The sequence below is a fragment of the Chionomys nivalis genome, chromosome 1 (assembly GCF_950005125.1).
Source record: "Chionomys nivalis chromosome 1, mChiNiv1.1, whole genome shotgun sequence".
Taxonomy (NCBI): domain Eukaryota; kingdom Metazoa; phylum Chordata; class Mammalia; order Rodentia; family Cricetidae; genus Chionomys; species Chionomys nivalis.
The window spans coordinates 136496635-136512710 of NC_080086.1; the positions used below are offsets into that span (position 1 = coordinate 136496635).

Genomic DNA, 16076 nt, shown 5'->3' on the forward strand with positions numbered 1-16076 from the left:
GACCACTGAGCCATCTCTCCAGCGCCACCCCAGACAATTTTATGCCACCTTTCTCACAAACTCTGTGATGACCAACTTGCCAACTAGGCTGTCTAGGATGCATTCTCTGGGGAGGAAGTTCAGCAGCAGAGCCCTGGCCAAGCCTGCACAAAGCATTGGGTTCCCTCTCTAGCACTGAAGAGAAAAATCTCTAATCGCACAGATTTGTAAAGTTGATCATGTAAAGAAACTGACAAGTACCTATAACTTCCTACACTTAAGAATCATTGCCGGGCACAGGGATGCACACCTTTAATCCCAGCACTTAGGAGGCAGAGGCAAGCGAGTCTCTGGGTTCAAGGCCAGCCTGGACTACACAGCAAGCTCCAGACCAGCTAGCTAGGGCAACATAGTGATGCCCTATCTTACAAACAAAAAGAAAACTCCTATCAGTCACTATGGATGAAATCGCACCCCCTGACAGGCTACTCTGGACTCAAGAGACACAGTTACTTTTGCTCAAAGATAAAGAATTTGGGGCCAGTGGGATGGCATCAAGGTCCCAGGCACTAAGGCTCACAATCCGAGTTCCATCCCAAGGACCCACAAAGTGGAAGGAGAGAACTAACCCCCATGGACTGTCATTTTTTTTTAAAGATTTATTTATTTATTATGTATACAACATTCTGCCTCCATGTATGCTCGCACACCAGAAGAGGGTGTCAGATCTCATTACAGATGATTGTCAGCCACCATGTGGTTGCTGGGAATCAAACTTGGGACCTCTGGAAGTGCTCTTAATCACTGAGCCATCTCTCCAGTCTCTGGATTGTCATTTGATTGTGCAGGTGTACTAAAATGTACACACACACAATTTGAAAAGTTAGAAAAGAGGAGCATGGGGACCTTGGGAGAGGGTTGAAGGGGCGGGGAGAGGCAGGGAGGGGAGCAGAGAAAAATGTAGAGCTCAATAAAAACCAATAAAAAAATAAAGATAAGTCAAAGATGGAAAAAAAAGTTAAAAAAAGAAAGTCAGGAGAGTATCGGGTTACCTTGGGAGAAATGTTAATAACTGGAAGCAGGCACAGGGAGTTTTGACTATGTATTTGGTCGTCTACTCCTTTGAAGATGATTATTATATGATGTTATGTTTAGCTTGCAAAAACCATCAAGCTATACAATTAGGCGTTTTTCTGAGCATCTACTAGGTTTCACTAAAAAGTTGTGTGTGTGTGTGCGCGCGCGCGCGTGTGTGCGTGCGTGCGTGCATGTTGGGGGGGCGTGCGAGCACATGCACACGCCTGGAAGTACAGCTCAGTGGTCGAGCACTTGCCAAGCATGCACAAGGTCCTGGGTTCAATCCCTGGCATCAAAATATCTACACACATAAGCAAGCATACATACGTGTTTTTTCTTTTTTTGATGTTTATTTATTGGGGTGGGGGAGACATGCATGACAAGGCATGACCATGTGGGTTACAGAGATTGAATTCAGGTTGTCAGGCTTGGCAGCAAGTGCCTTTACCTGCTAGGCTGTCTCAATGGACCATAAACCATTTGAAAACTATTTGGGTGGGGGAGGGGGGCTACTAGGACTTAAATCAGAGCCTTTTGTATGCTGGACAAGCACTCGATCATTGAGCTATAATCTCAGCCCCCACAAATTTCAAATACATCCTCAGCCACTCTGCCTATCTCTCCCCAAATTGCCATTTTACGTATATGTTTTGCCACGTGGGAACTTGGCAAACCTAAGCCAATTCCATGTAACATCTCTCAGATGGGACGGAATCTGCACATGCTAGAGACAGTTGTTTGATTTTAAAATACGAGGTGGCATTCGGGCTGTACACCAGAATGGGCAAATCAATCCACGCAGACAGAAGTCTGAATTAGTGAAAACGAGAAAGGAGGCAGCTTCGGAATCAATGGAGGGCCTTGCTCTGCAGAAGGACAAAGGGAAAGACAGGACCAGACAAAAGGAGAGAGAATAAAGACCCCAGGCCTGAGCAATCCCTGCAAGCCAGTGGCGGATTTGAAATCAACAAAGGGGCAGCCTGGAAACGGACCCCGTGTGACACAAGGATGGTGTGACTGAGTGCTGGACACACATCCACACAACTAACACAGTGACAGACCCAAAACACTGTGCCAAGCCAAGGAAAATGGACAGATGTCGGGGGCGGGAAGTGACAATGCTCAATTCAGGTTGCGGAAACGCTCTTTTTTCCCTCCCCACGAGAAACTGGCCATTCACAAAATCTTAACTTCACTTAGCTCAAATGATTGTAAATTTAAATGAGGAGCCAAAGGTCTCAATGGCTGGAAAAATTCCATGAAATATTATCTAAATCGGTCAGCCAGTTGCTCTTCCAGTACCAGCCGTTATGTGCTTAAGTCTGAGCAGTAGCTTGTGTTGAAATCAGAGGAACAAACAGGAACAAATTGCATTTTAAACATGGTGAGGCATACTTCTGGGTAATTTCAGGGCCTACCACTCAATTTGTTACATCTATTCTTGGCTTTCTTTAAAAATCTATTTTATTTTTATTTGTATGTGTGTGCATTTCGATGTTGTTGGAGGACAAGCAAGGACATCCAATCCCCTGGAGCTGGAGTGATGTGGGATTGTAAATCGCCCAATCTACACTTCTCTGCAAGAGTAATAAACACTTTTAGCCACTAGCGATCTCTCCAGGCCCGATTTTTGGTTTGTTTATTTATTTTTGAGACAAGGGCTCCTGTAGCCGAGGCTAGCCTTGAATCTGGTACACTGCCTTAACTCCTGATTCTCTTATCTCTACCTACTAATTGCTGTGATTATAGGTGTGCCACAGTACCCATGAAAATTCTTTAGTTCACTATAAACCTTATACCCAGCTAGTACGTGTTTTCAGTTTGGGGTAAGGTTTAAGCGCATGGAATGTGCAGATTTTGTGTGGCCTTGATTAGGCCACCACGTCCTAGTACTGGGTTCATCACTTCAGTGGCTCGGGATGGATGCTGTGCTCATCGGCCATCAGTTGGCTATAAGCAAAGAAGACTTTGAGACTTTCCTCAATAGTGTGAACAGTGTTCATCTCTAATCAGCTGAATAAAGGAAAAACCAGGCTGACATCCCCAGGGAAACCCAAGAAGCGATTTTAGCTTACAACTGACCATCGGCTCCCATATTTCTAACCCGCCAGCCTGCCTACGAATGACCAGATGTGCTAGCTCCCAAGCCAGTCTGACAACACAAGCTCTAAGCAGACTCCTGGGGTTTGAACACAGACTACAACTTCCTTCTCTGAGTAAGAGAGCCTTCTTATTTCTGGGGCCTCATCCATAAGATGGCAATAACCGGGATCTACTCCTAAATAGAGTAAATGCTCTGACTGTGTTTGGGAAGTCAACAGGTCTGAGATCTTTCTTTCTTTACATGGGGTGCATGTGTGTGTGTATGCACATGTTTGTGTGGATGTGAACACATACACTTTGGGTGATTATGCATGGGGGGTACAGGGGAGACCAGCGGTCACTACTGAGGAGTTCTGCAATGGTTTTCTATCTTATTGTCTGAGTCAGAGTCCCACTGAACACGGTTGGCCAATGAGAGCCAACCCGTCTCTGTCTCCCCAGAATACAAACTACATCTGGCTTTTTAAAAAAATACATTTATTTATTTATTTATTTATTTATTTATTATGTATACAATATTCTGTCTGTGTGTATGTCTGCAGGCCAGAAGAGGGCACCAGAACTCATTACAGATGGTTGTGAGCCACCATGTGGTTGCTGGAAATTGAACTCAGGACCTTTGGAAGAGCAGGCAATGCTCTTAACCACTGAGCCATCTCTCCAGCCCTACATCTGGCTTTTACATGGACCCCAAATAAGGCCTTCATGCCTGCCCAGTAGGCACTTTACCGACTGAACCCTTTCCTCAGCCCCAGGATCTATATTTCTTAGCTGGAAACTCAGAGCTATTGTATTCCCAACATTTTACCATGAACTTAGCATGGTCACTCTTCCCACCTCCTGGGCACAACATCCCTCAGGTACTTGATTGCTCCTTTGGATGGTATGGGAGGGTAAGACAACAAGCTAACCCCAAACATAGGGGCGATTCACCAAACCTGAGATCTGTGCACTTCTGGAACCTTCTTAAACTCTCCAAGTTCTCAGCTGCTCAAAACAGTTGTGTGTTAAAGTCATGTTATTCCTGCTATTTTGAGGGTGGGGCTTCAGAGAGGAGTCCTAACTGCACTCTGGGTTCCCAGTAGTGAAAGTCACAAGGCAGAAGCCTGTCCTGGGGAATAAAGGACCAGACAAGGCTTCAAAATGTTGCTTTGTGGGCACAGGTTATGGAAGAGAATGTGATGGTGGTGGCAGTGACATCATTTTTATTGGCCAGTTGTTAGGTACCAGCCAATGCTCTCAGCTCTGCACACCTACTAAATCATCACATCTTCCAGTACACACTGCACCCATCAACTAACTCCCACCACCTTTGAGCTCAAATTTTAAGGACAGGCCTAAAATATGGAAGGAATAAGGGGACAAATGACTGACAGCAGTCTTTCATAGGCACTAGTGATGCTAAAGGTTGGCCAATTTATTTTAAATAAGGTAAGCTTCAAAGACTGAAATGGGACAAATCATAAACATACTTTCCTGAATTTATTTTGCAAAACTGACAGCAACTTTCATACATACATATCAAAGTCCATAAAATCCATACCTCAGCATTGCAACCTTTGCTTCCTATAAAAATGTTGAAGCACTCTTAAATGAGTTCTTATTTTCTCACAAGCAGTGCAATAAATCAAATATCTGCTTTCTAAAAGAAAAAAAAAGTGTGGTGGTAGCACACACCTTTAATCCCAGCACTTGGGTGGCAGAGACAAGCAGATCTACATGAGTTTGAGTCGGCCTGGTTTACAAAGTGAGTTCCAGGACAGGCTCCAAAGCTACAGAGAAACCCTGTCTCAAAAAAAAAAAAAAACAAAAAAAAAAACAAAAAAAAAACAATAATAAATAAATAAATGATAGTGAAATACACTTATTTGCTATCATATGGCACCAATTTCTTTCTACAGTACTTCACATTGACAAGGCATTTTGTACGATGGCTCTATAGGCTACCATAAACTTATTCTTTTCTGAAACTGAGGTTTATAGAGGAAGGGGGGAAGATACCAGATCCTATCGGAACCTTGGAAATTATTTTTATATGAGAAAGACAGACAGGTTCTCAGATACTCTAGTCGTCCAATTCCAGCTTGCCATCCCTTACTACTTTCCTACATTCTACCTAAAAAGAAAAATATCGAAAAAAGTTTGCCTTTGCCTTGGAGATTTGCCCATGGCGCGGAGCACCTGAATTCTTGCTCAGAGGAGCCGAGAGGAGGCAGAAGAAGCATGGAGATGCAGAGAGGCGAAGATATCAAAAATGAAGTCCACTCCAGGTTCCCAAGGCTAATTTTAATTTTGGTCGGCTGCGCAACTCCACCTTGCGTGCAAATTGTTTCCAGAGATAGAAGCACGCAGCACCCAGCAATCAAGCAATCACACAGGCTAACACCACAGTGGCCTAGAGGCCACGCTGAAAATTCCTGGGGTCCCTGGGTCAACTACAAAATTGTGTACTTAACTGAAGTCCCTGGTTTCATGGAAATGAGTTAAAAATGGCACCCTAAAAGTCATTTTCTGGGGCCACCTGTCTCTGTTCTTCCCGGGTTCTATGTTCTAGGGGTTTCATACAGAGCAGCCCCAGCAGAAGCGGGGGTAGGGAATGGGGAGTTAGGGGGCCTAGGGTGTGTGTGCTTTCTCCACCTCTTTCTTGCAAAAGCCAGCTTAACACACCGGCACCCCTTATCCACCATCCCCTTCCTGAGGGTGGTGCTGGGTATTCTCATAGAATCAACCTTCTTGAGAAATCCATAGGATTGGCCAGCACGGTGACTCAGGCTTAAGTGTGTGGCACTACGGAGTCTGAAGAATTGCTGCAAGTTTGAAGCCAGCTTGGGCTAAACTGCCTCTAAAAAACCAAACCAAAACAAACCCCCAAATTCACAGGTTTGTAACAAACAGAGCAAACCAACAAAATGGTCCTTTTCAAAATGTTTTCCTTTTCACAATAAAAGCTCTCTATTGTCAGTTTTATGGGTTTGTAATGTTAAAATTCTAGTTTTTATGTGCCGGGATGAATGTATTCAGATATAAATACATTCTCTCTCTGTGTGTGTGTGTGTGTGTGTGTGTGTAAGATTTAATAAAACTACAGTAAAAAAAATAATTCAGCAGGCAGCATCCCAGCTAGCCTTTGGAGACTAGCTGTAAATTCTGAGATGCACCATCTCAAATCATCACCTTTTAAAACCAACAAGCTCGGATTTACTGATTTCCTAGTTAGATTGTTGGGGTTTCAAATGGCCCGGAGGTGGGTGACCATACCCCTCCACTGTCAGAGAATACTTTAATTCACAGACTGGCTGGGAATGAAAACCCCCAGGTTTCAAGGCTGGGTTAGGAGGGCCAAACGGCCCACCAGTTAATTTGATTGCTAACCAAGATAACGTAATTCTATGTTTTGTCATTTAGTTTTTTCAATCCCGCAATAAAAACATGTCTGGTTCACTTTTTGGTTTTTGCAAGTCAGTAATAATTGAACATTATGCTTAAGATTCACTTTAGCTTATCAGTCACAGAATTAAAACTATAAATAACAGAATTCAGGCTTTTGGCTGTTAGTTCGCATGTCAGGGCGCTACAGCCGACAGACAAGATGTTTAGCCTGCCAGCAATAGAGAGGGCGTTTAGACTGAAGACCTCGGCGTGTGTTTACTCTCTGCTCATCAGCTTTCCTATGGGCAAGCAGCCACTACCTATATACCATAGCCATCTCTTAGGTCAGGAGACAATTTGCGTATAATCTGCAAGGGATGCCCTCGCTTGGGTGTGGTCACCTGCAAAGCAAAGCTTTGAGTCCCCCGCGGCAAGTTCTAAAACCCAAGAGCCGCACCCTTGACGTGTAACCGCCACCCTAAGGTTTCTCTCCAATTTACCCCAACCTCACCAGCCCTGAGGGCTCATTTAGACTTGGGCTCAGGCGGTCTGGACAAACAAAGCCTGTTTTGCACCAGGGCGACCTTCGGCCTCTGGGACTTGCATCTCTGCCATGCGGCTCCGCGCTACTATCTAAAGTCGTCAATCGCATGTGGTGGGGACAGAGACGTGGCAGCCGGAGCGGCACTAGAAGCCGGGGGGGGGGGGGGTGTGTGTGGCGGCTGTCCCCAGGCTCCACAGTCCGGGGAACACATGCGACTCCCACTCAGAATTCCCAGGGGTGCCAGGTGCCCTACGGCAAACCCCAGAGACAGCACGTGCTCTGAGGTTTCTCAGAGAACGTTTTCTGCACCAGAGCACCTCACACTTTAATTCTAGGGCGGGGGCTTTGCTTCGACGACGGGTGGACATATGCAGGCTATTGTTCTCGGGGTCTCCGGGGCGGGAGACAACCCCCCCTCCATCCACCTCCCGGGCAGCATCTGCCGCTGGGCAAAGTCTTTCAGCTAAACGCGAACAGGGTGTGCCGGGGGGCGCTGCGGATTATCATAAAATTCTAAACGAGTCCCCATGGGTTATTCCAAGCTTAGAAACAAAGCTCCTAGCTGAGCCAGCCCAGCCCCGTCGGGGACCCGCCACCGGAGCCCCCTTGCCCAGTCCAAGGACCACGCCCAGCCAGCGTCTTAGGCCGTAGGCGACTGGCCTAGAGCTGAGGGTCTTCAGGCGAAGACTTGCCCCTCCTCAACTGCCTGCCTCTCCCCCGATGGAGAACCCTCCCTTCATGAGGACCCCTCCCCTGCACAGCCTCAGTCCCCTCCCCATGACTGACTAGACTGACTACACTACTAGAACCCAAGAGGTCTGAACCCTCCCTCGTCTCTCCTCCCCTCTTCATTCTTCAGACCAGCCTCACCTCCCGCAACCTGCGCAGAGCTTCAGACCCGTCCCCCCCTCCCCACCCACTTCTCAGTCCTTCTCGAGCCACGGCCGCCTCCCTCAGATTCGATCACCTGTCCCCACCCAGCTCCCGGTTTTCTTTTTGCTCAAATCCAGGCCTCCACCCCCGTTTGTCCCCTTCGCGGTTAGTCTCCAACCAGCTTCTCAGACCCCGGGGCGTCGACGTCCCTCGCCCACCAAGATCGGTGCTGCGTGGCGGACTTGGCGACAGGGCTCCAGCGGAGGGACCTAGGGCCATGCCGCTAGGGGCTGGGCAGATGCAAGAGGCCTTTGTGGTTCCCGCAGGTGCCTCGAAGGCCTCTGCTCTGCTGCGGAGCGGGATAGAAGATACAGACGGTCCCCGGGTTTGGTCCAGGTTGGGCGAAAGGAACCAAGGACGTGCATCTAGGCGGTGGGTGGGTACCAGGGACAGTGGCGATCCAGGGATATACCGTGGGGCAGGTCGGTCACTTGAGAAACACTCCCCCGTAGTCCCACCCTTTTAGCCATTTACTGTACGTCGACCAGCTACGGCAGCGCGACTAGTGGGTGCTAGGCGTGAACCCCTTCAACTCGGCCGCCTCCTCACCCTAGTTATTTGTAAATCTTTCCAGCACACATTCAACGCTTTAAGGCGCCGCAAGGCACCACTCCGAGCTCGGTGGGCGTACAAAGAACCTGACTAGCGCCCCATCTTAGTCCGGATGGCTGCCCCAATCCTAAACATCTCTCTCTGCGGCCCGGAGAGCCTAGGCGCATCCCAAATTCCCTCCCTTTTGTGCGCTTCGTGGAGAAATAGAGAGAGCGGGATGGATGCACCAGCCCGGGAAGGTTAAGCCCACCACCCTCCCCTCGCCATCACCCACTCCTCCAGGATGCTGCGACTGTGCGGTCCGTCGGTCGGTCTGTGGATCTCGCCACGGCGCGGTAGCTGCGGATGCACTGGGCGGGAGCGGCTGCTAGCGCGCTCGCTCGGTGGCCGCCTTGCGCGCCTGGAGCTGGAGTCCCGAGTGGCGAGCGGGGGTGGGGACGAGGGTGGGGGCTGGGAGCAGCCTGGGCCAATCACCGATCCGAGGGCTCCGCCCCAGCCCTCGCCACCTCACGCTAGCAGGTTGGGGGGGGGGAGGCGGGACCAGCAGCGCCCCGCATCCTTCGCGCTGCTGCCGCCTTTGGGACTACAAATCCCGACAGTCTCTGTTGCAGGGCCGGGGTCCGAGAGGGGACAGAGGGCACTGCCCCAGCACCTCTCCAGCCCCCAGCTCTTTAAGCACCATTCTCCGCGTGCCTTTCCGGTCCCATGGTAACTAGCGACACTTCACAAAGCCTGGGCGCTGAGGCGCGCAGCTGTACGGGTCCCCTGGGAGGGTATGGGGCGGCTCCGGAGGACACACCGCTTCCCCTCCCCCTGCAAGACCCCACCCGAGGGGCTGAAACAATGCGACGGCGGCGGATCTCCGAGGCTGCGAGTCCCCACTTGTGCCACCGGGTTAGCGCCCTACCGAGTCTGACGCTGGCGGGACTGCAGGCTGGAGAGGTCGTTGCAAGAAAACTGTTCCCATAGACCACAGGAATAACCACTCTGGGTCGCCTCGGTTCACATCTGCCCACTCCGTTGTCTCTAACCCACACAGTTCGTTCCCTGGATGACTACAGCTTTCTCCAGCGCAGCGCCCAGGTTCAAGATGCCTACCCTATTTTTGACAGCTCCTTTAAAAGATAATGAAATCTCTGCGGTGTGTGTGTGTGTGTGTGTGTGTTTTAAACTCGGTTCACGTCAGCGTCACCGATTCTTGTTTTATTTCCTGACTGTTGTTTTAAGGGTCTTATTTTGTAGCCCCCGCTAGCCTAGAACTTGTAGTGATCCTCCTGCCTCCACCTCCCGAGTGCTGGGATTACAGATGTTTACCACCTTCCGCAGCCCAGTTTCACCTTTGTGCACACTTGATTGAACAAAAACCAATCCTGTAAAAGGAGCCGGAGGAGCACCTCTCCCTTAACTAACCTAACGCCCAAGTCTTTTCCTGAGCTCCGCGTTAGTCTGTAGTTGGGGTGACAGCTTAAATATGGCTTTACAATTTGCCTCTTTTCATTTGATGTCACCCCAAAGGGTGTTGCGAAACCGTGTTGAAATGCAACATCAATCCTGCCCCTCACCCCTACCCTGGATTCCTGGGGATCTCCAACTGCTGTTGAAGAGGCTTCCTTCCAGGGCTTCCCTTAGTTCCGCGGGTGGTGGTGTGGGTGTGAATCCGGCTGCCTTCCTGAGGTGTTTTTCAAAATAAGGATATTTTCAGAGGAAATCGTACTTTATCATTTCGGTTGGAGGGAGCGGGATCTACTGAATTTTAACAAAATGTACATCAGCTTGTGAAACCCCAGTCCTCCTAAGTGTGGGGTCCCACTGGGCAATCCATTCTGGATAAATTTAGGGTCACACAACTTGCACGCAGGGCAATGATTTTTAACCTTCCTAATGCTGCAATCCTTTAATACAGTTCCTCATGTTGTGGTGACCTCCCCTCAATCATGAAATTATTCCATTGCTACTTCATAATAGTAATTTTGCTACTGTTATGAATCATTATGTAAACATTTGTATTTTCCAGTGCTCTTCGTTTGACACCCAGGTTGAGAATCGCTGATCTAGGGGCTGCTGGGTTGCTCCCTTTGGTTTCCAATTCTGAAAGGAAAAATGTTTTTTCTGTCTTCTCTCGGTCCTGTGTTCTCCTGTTGAACCTCCAGTCAAGTTTAGGGCCGTCCTCAGAACACTTCTAACCCTAGAAAGTCTGGGATGGGTCTGTGAAATTGCTCCAGCTTGGGCCCCTGCCTATGGTCTCCCCAGTTGCCCAGGGAATTTTTTGCAAAATGCCTCGCGCTTCTGGAAGATGTAGTTAATCCCAGCTAGCTCATAGCAGGAAGAGCTTCTGATCCCCTTTTGCCTAAGGTGGAGGGAGCCCCCTAGTGGCAGCAAGCGTTTTCTGCAGCATTTAGTTGGGCTGGTACTTGAGTGCTTGCTTTCTCAGCCCGCCTATTTGTGAAGGCTAGTTAACTGGCCTACAACGCTGATAAAAATCTCACCCAAACCTGAGATTTCAGGTATCCTCAGTACTTAGCTATTTTGTTTAGTTTATTCTCTTTATTTAATTTGAGCATAGTGTCATCTATCTCTGGATGTGGATCCTTGTTCCCATCACATTATGGATACTTGACATTGGCAAAGAAGCCCATCCTGAGCCTTAGCTTCTTCGTATGCCTCCCAGGGTCATCATGCATTTCAGGAGGGAATTTGTGTAAAGGGCATAGCATACATAGCACACACTCACACGTGGAACTATTATTTATTCAAAGTTGTAGAACAGTGTGAGGGATATAAAAACATATGACACTTCCACAATAATAGCCACAGAGGTTAATTTGGTGTGACTTACTAAAGACCTCCTTAAAGGTCAGATAAAGTAGATGAAATCAGACAAGGGAGAAACGGGTTCCAGACCAATCACCATGGAATGGAGGAGCCGTGTTTCTGTGGCTGTTGACTTGATGGGTGGTTCTGAGCAGGGATCTGAGAGTCAAGGATGAAAGAGGGTAAGCTTGTGGATGGGGGAGCAGCTGAGGACCCTCCCAAAGCTTCAAACTCAAGACCATCCGTGAATGGAGGTGGTGGGAAGAGAAGGGAATAGGCAAAGATTGGGGCCAGAGCCCACAAACCCCAAGGCTCCTAGGTGTTACAAGTCCACATGCACTAGGATCGAAATAACCTTACAACAAATGAGAACAAGGAACACGTTGGGACTGTCATGAAAGGAGGAGGAAGTGCTTAAACTCTGGCTGCAAGCAGGGTCAGTTAGATCATCCACAACACATCATCCCATCCTTAGAGCTCCACCCAGCAAGGTAATGAACTCATTTCTTACCGGTTCAACTGGTGATGTCCAGAAAGTTACGCTGTTCTGAGGGGCAGAAGAAGAATTCCAAAGGACATCTGCTTGGTGGAAAGTCAACCTCTGCTGGTGCGGCTTGCTCCTCCTTCCACTCCAGGAGGCTCCACTCCCCAGTAAGTAGTAAATGATTCCAGGATGGCTCGCTGATGTTCCACTAGCCTCAAACAGTCTAGCCCCTCCCTTTTCAACAGTTTCTCCTCTGGTTCCTTCTGGGAAAAGGGTTCTCCAGAACAGCGAGGAGCTGTGTTAAGATGCTTCTTCACCTAAGCTAGACATGGTGGTGCACACCTTTAATCCCAGCACTCGGGAGGCAGAGGAAGGTGGATCTCTGTGGATTTGAGGCCAGCCTGATTCATAGTGAGCTGCGGACAGCCAAGACTACACAGAAAGAGCCTGTCTCAATCTCCATGCCCTGGGAAAGGTTCTTCATCAGCCCGCTCTTTTCACTTCCTATTCTGTCACATTTCTCAGCAACAAACCTATGTGGAGAACACTTTGAGCTCTATTTAGCCATTAAAATAACTGTGAGTAGAGCGTCAAACCTCTGTATCTAGGTCATTGTCACAGAGCAGGAGCCAAAACAGGGACAAGAAAACAGAGAAATGTATATTGAGAGAGGGAGGAAGAAGACAGGAAGCGTGAAGATCTGAAGATGAGATGGGGCAGAGGTGAGATGGGGTAGGGGTGAGATGGAAAGAGTCAAGGCTGAGCTTGTGAGGTCCTGCATTCAGTTGCCACACGGCAAACAGACAATCAGATCCATAAACAGGGGCAGTGAGAAATGAGACCCATCCAGCTTGACACAGGTGACACAGGAGAGAGGACCCTGGAGGGTCTGTAGATGAAAACATCAAAGTTAGTTCTAGTGTGTCATTGCTGTCTGAATGCTGAGAGCACTCTGGAAATTAAAGGCCATTCCTTCTAGCCTGTGGTGTGATTGTAGTTATTGTATTTATTTTTAATTCAAATTTGAAAGAAAAGTTCTTCCTCTTTTCCAATCAGAATGCTCGCAGCCCGCATCCTGGATGAACCGCAGGATCGTCCAGCAGTTCTGGCCCCTTATTTGAAATCCACAACTTGAAACTTTCTTTTCTTCCATGCACACAGATTCTTCAAGTCAGAAGGAACCTAGAAATCACTGAGTCTCACAATGCCAACATTATACAGACAAGGATAATGAAGCTTTGTTTTCTGCTCTTTTTCTCCCTCAACAAAATTCGTTTGTGTACTAAGCAAGAATAATAATGAGGGCAAGAAAGCAACTCTTAGGACCACCTCAGAGACCGGGAAGCTTAAGAGAGAGTCTGTGGTCATCTATTTGTTCTGCACCTGTCCCACCCCACAGCACACTGCCTCGTTAGCCCCTTGGAGAGCTGAGGTCATTGGAAAGCCCAGCTCTGCTCCTGATTAGTTTATAAAATTGTATTTTTTTAAAAAGCAATAAAGAATCTTTTACTACTTGATTGGTTGAATACTTTGGTTCATCTCCACTGTCAGTTTGGATGTGTTCAGACTCATGTTGGAAACACATCTAGAGAGTTTCTGAAAAGTTTTAACTCAGGGGTGGAGACCTGTCTTGAATATGGGAGGTGTCATTCGTGGGCTGGAAAAGGGAGGAGGTTTGCAGGGTGTTTCTCTCTTTCCTGGCTGTGGGTGAAGTGTGGATGAACCATGGATGCACTGTGGATAAAGTGTGGATGTGGTGTGGATGCAGTGCGAACGAAGTGTGGATGCAGTGTGGACGAAGTGTGGATAAAGTGTGGATGCAGCGTGGACAAAGTGTGGATGCAGTGTGGACAAAGTGTGGATAAAGTGTGGATGCAGTGTGGACAAAGTGTGGATAAAGTGTGGATACAGCATGGACAAAGTGTGGATGCAGTGTGGACGAAGTGTGGATGCACTGTGGATGAGTGTGAATGCAGTGTGGACGAAGTGTGGATGCAGTGTGGACGAGTGTGGATGCAGCGTGGATGCTGTGTGGACAGAGTGTGGATGTAGTGTGAACGAAGAGTGAATGAAGTGTGGACGAAGCATGGATGCAGTGTGGATGCAGTGTGGATGAGTGTGAATGCAGTGTGGATGAGTGTGGATGCAGTGTGGATGTAGTGTGGATGAAGTGTAGATGCAGTGTGGACGAAGTGTGAATGCAATGTGGATGAGTGTGAATGCAGTGTGGATGAAGTGTGAATGCAGTGTGGATGAAGTGTAGATGCAGTGTGGATGAAGTGTGAATGCAGTGTGGATGAGTGTGGATGCAGTGTGGATGAGTGTGGATGCAGTGTGGATGAGTGTGGATGCAGTGTGGACGAAACTGTGGATGCAGTGTGGACGAAGTGTGAATGCAGTGTGGACAAAGTGTGGACGCAGTGTGGATGAAGTGTGGATGCAGTGTGGGCTAAGTGTGGATGCAGTGTGGACTAAGTGTGGATGCAGTGTGGACTGCAGCCAGAGCTGCTTCCCTAGTGACAACCTGTATTGTTCCAAGCTGAAAGTATAGGTAAACCCTCCCTTCCTGCCATTGTGTGTCAGGCATTTTGCTTCAGCACTGAGGTCAGTAATGAAGGCACTCTCATGAGGACACAAGGCTGGAAAATTGCTGTTTTTGCCATGGTGGGAAAAAGATCCCTCCAGCTGGCTAGTGTGAGAGAGGTGAGGACCAACACAAGCACTAAGCAGTTTGTTTTGAGACATGACCTCACTATGTAGCCCAGACTGGTCTTGAATTCGCAGTCCTCCTACCGCAGCCCCGAGTGTTGGGATTCTATGTGTGGCCCACCAGGTCCAGCTCCCAGTATTCATGGTAGTTTGGGATGTGCTCAGAGTGCTAAAGGGCACAGTAACCCTAATCTCTGTGTTAAGGACCGATTCTAGGTGAGAAAAGACTTGCCGGGGGTCTAGGATTCTGCTGGGGCCGTGGGTGTGTCCTTTTTCCTCTTAGTTCACAGAACAAGACACTGGGGGATAAAATAAATCCAAGAGCGAGTGTTTAACACTTAAAGAGGTTCAGGTGAGGTTAGAGGTCAGACTCCAGACCAGAATGGCCTACCCATGGGGAATGGTGACCAAGAATGGGACACTGAGCCGGGCGGTGGTGGCGCACGCCCTTAATCCCAGCACTCGGGAGGCAGAGGCAGGTGGATCTCTGTGAGTTCGAGGCCAGCCTAGTCTACAAGAGCTAGTTCCAGGACAGGAACCAAAAACTACGGAGAAACCCTGTCTCGAAAATCAAAAAAAAAAAAAACAAAAAAACGAATGGGACATTGGCCTTCAAAGGCTACTTGACCTATGTGAAGTCAAAGGCAGAAAGTGGGAAGACATGTAACTTTTGTCCATGCTGTTGTAGGTCTTCCTGAGAATGTTCCATTTTCATGCCATGAACTGCGTTTCAACATTCGAGGAGCCTTTTTTTCCTCATATGGTCCTGGGTCTAAGAATAACCCCCAGCCAGGCAGTGGTGGTACACGCCTTTATTCTCAACACTGGGGAGGCAGAGGCAGGTGGATCTCTGTGAGATCGAGGCCAGCCTGGTCTACAAAGTGAGTTCCAGGATAGCCAGGACTGTTACACAGAGAAACCCTGTCTAAAAAGACCAAACCAAACAAAACAAAAATAAAAAACAAAAACCCAAAGAACATTCCAGAAACATAACTGGCCTGGGAGCATGTGGCCTGATATTGCATTAAAATTTGTTCAAGGTAAATAAACCCCAGTTTGGCAGCTTTAAAATGTGGTCTTTTCAAAATTGCATTTTATTTCTTTTTTATTGCAGAAGCAGGTTTATTTGCTGTGGGAAAATTATAGAAAATAAGTTTTGAAAAAGAAGAAAAAATCCACACCTATAGTTCCCCTCTTCAGGGAGAATCACAACAAAGATTTGGGCATCACATTTCTGCTCAGGCAGCTCAGCCAGACCTCAAACACCTAGATGGGCTGAGTTGGAACCCCTGATCCTCTGTGTTCACTTTCCCAGGACGGAAATTACAAGACGTGAGCTGCCTTGCCTAAGTTATTCTCTACTCTCTTAGCATAATTTCTTTTTCATTAAAAGTGAGATTTTATTTTAAACGACACTTGTTTAACCTTAAAAAAAAAAAAACCTTTCTGTTTTAACTCTTTTTTTTTTTCAGAAAAAAATCTGAATGACTTTTAAATATGTAAAATGATGACCGG

General features: G+C 47.9%; 1 protein-coding gene across 1 annotated transcript in view; it reads right to left on the reverse strand.

The window, feature by feature from the left end:
- The window catches only part of Dpysl5 (dihydropyrimidinase like 5), an 84629-nt gene extending 75665 nt beyond the window's left edge, over nucleotides 1-8964 (reverse strand). Inside the window, exon 1 of the mRNA XM_057787636.1 lies at nucleotides 8832-8964. The gene's annotated coding sequence lies outside the window, so the exon portion shown is untranslated. The remainder of the gene's footprint in view (nucleotides 1-8831) is intronic.
- Between the last annotated feature and the right edge of the window lie 7112 nt (nucleotides 8965-16076).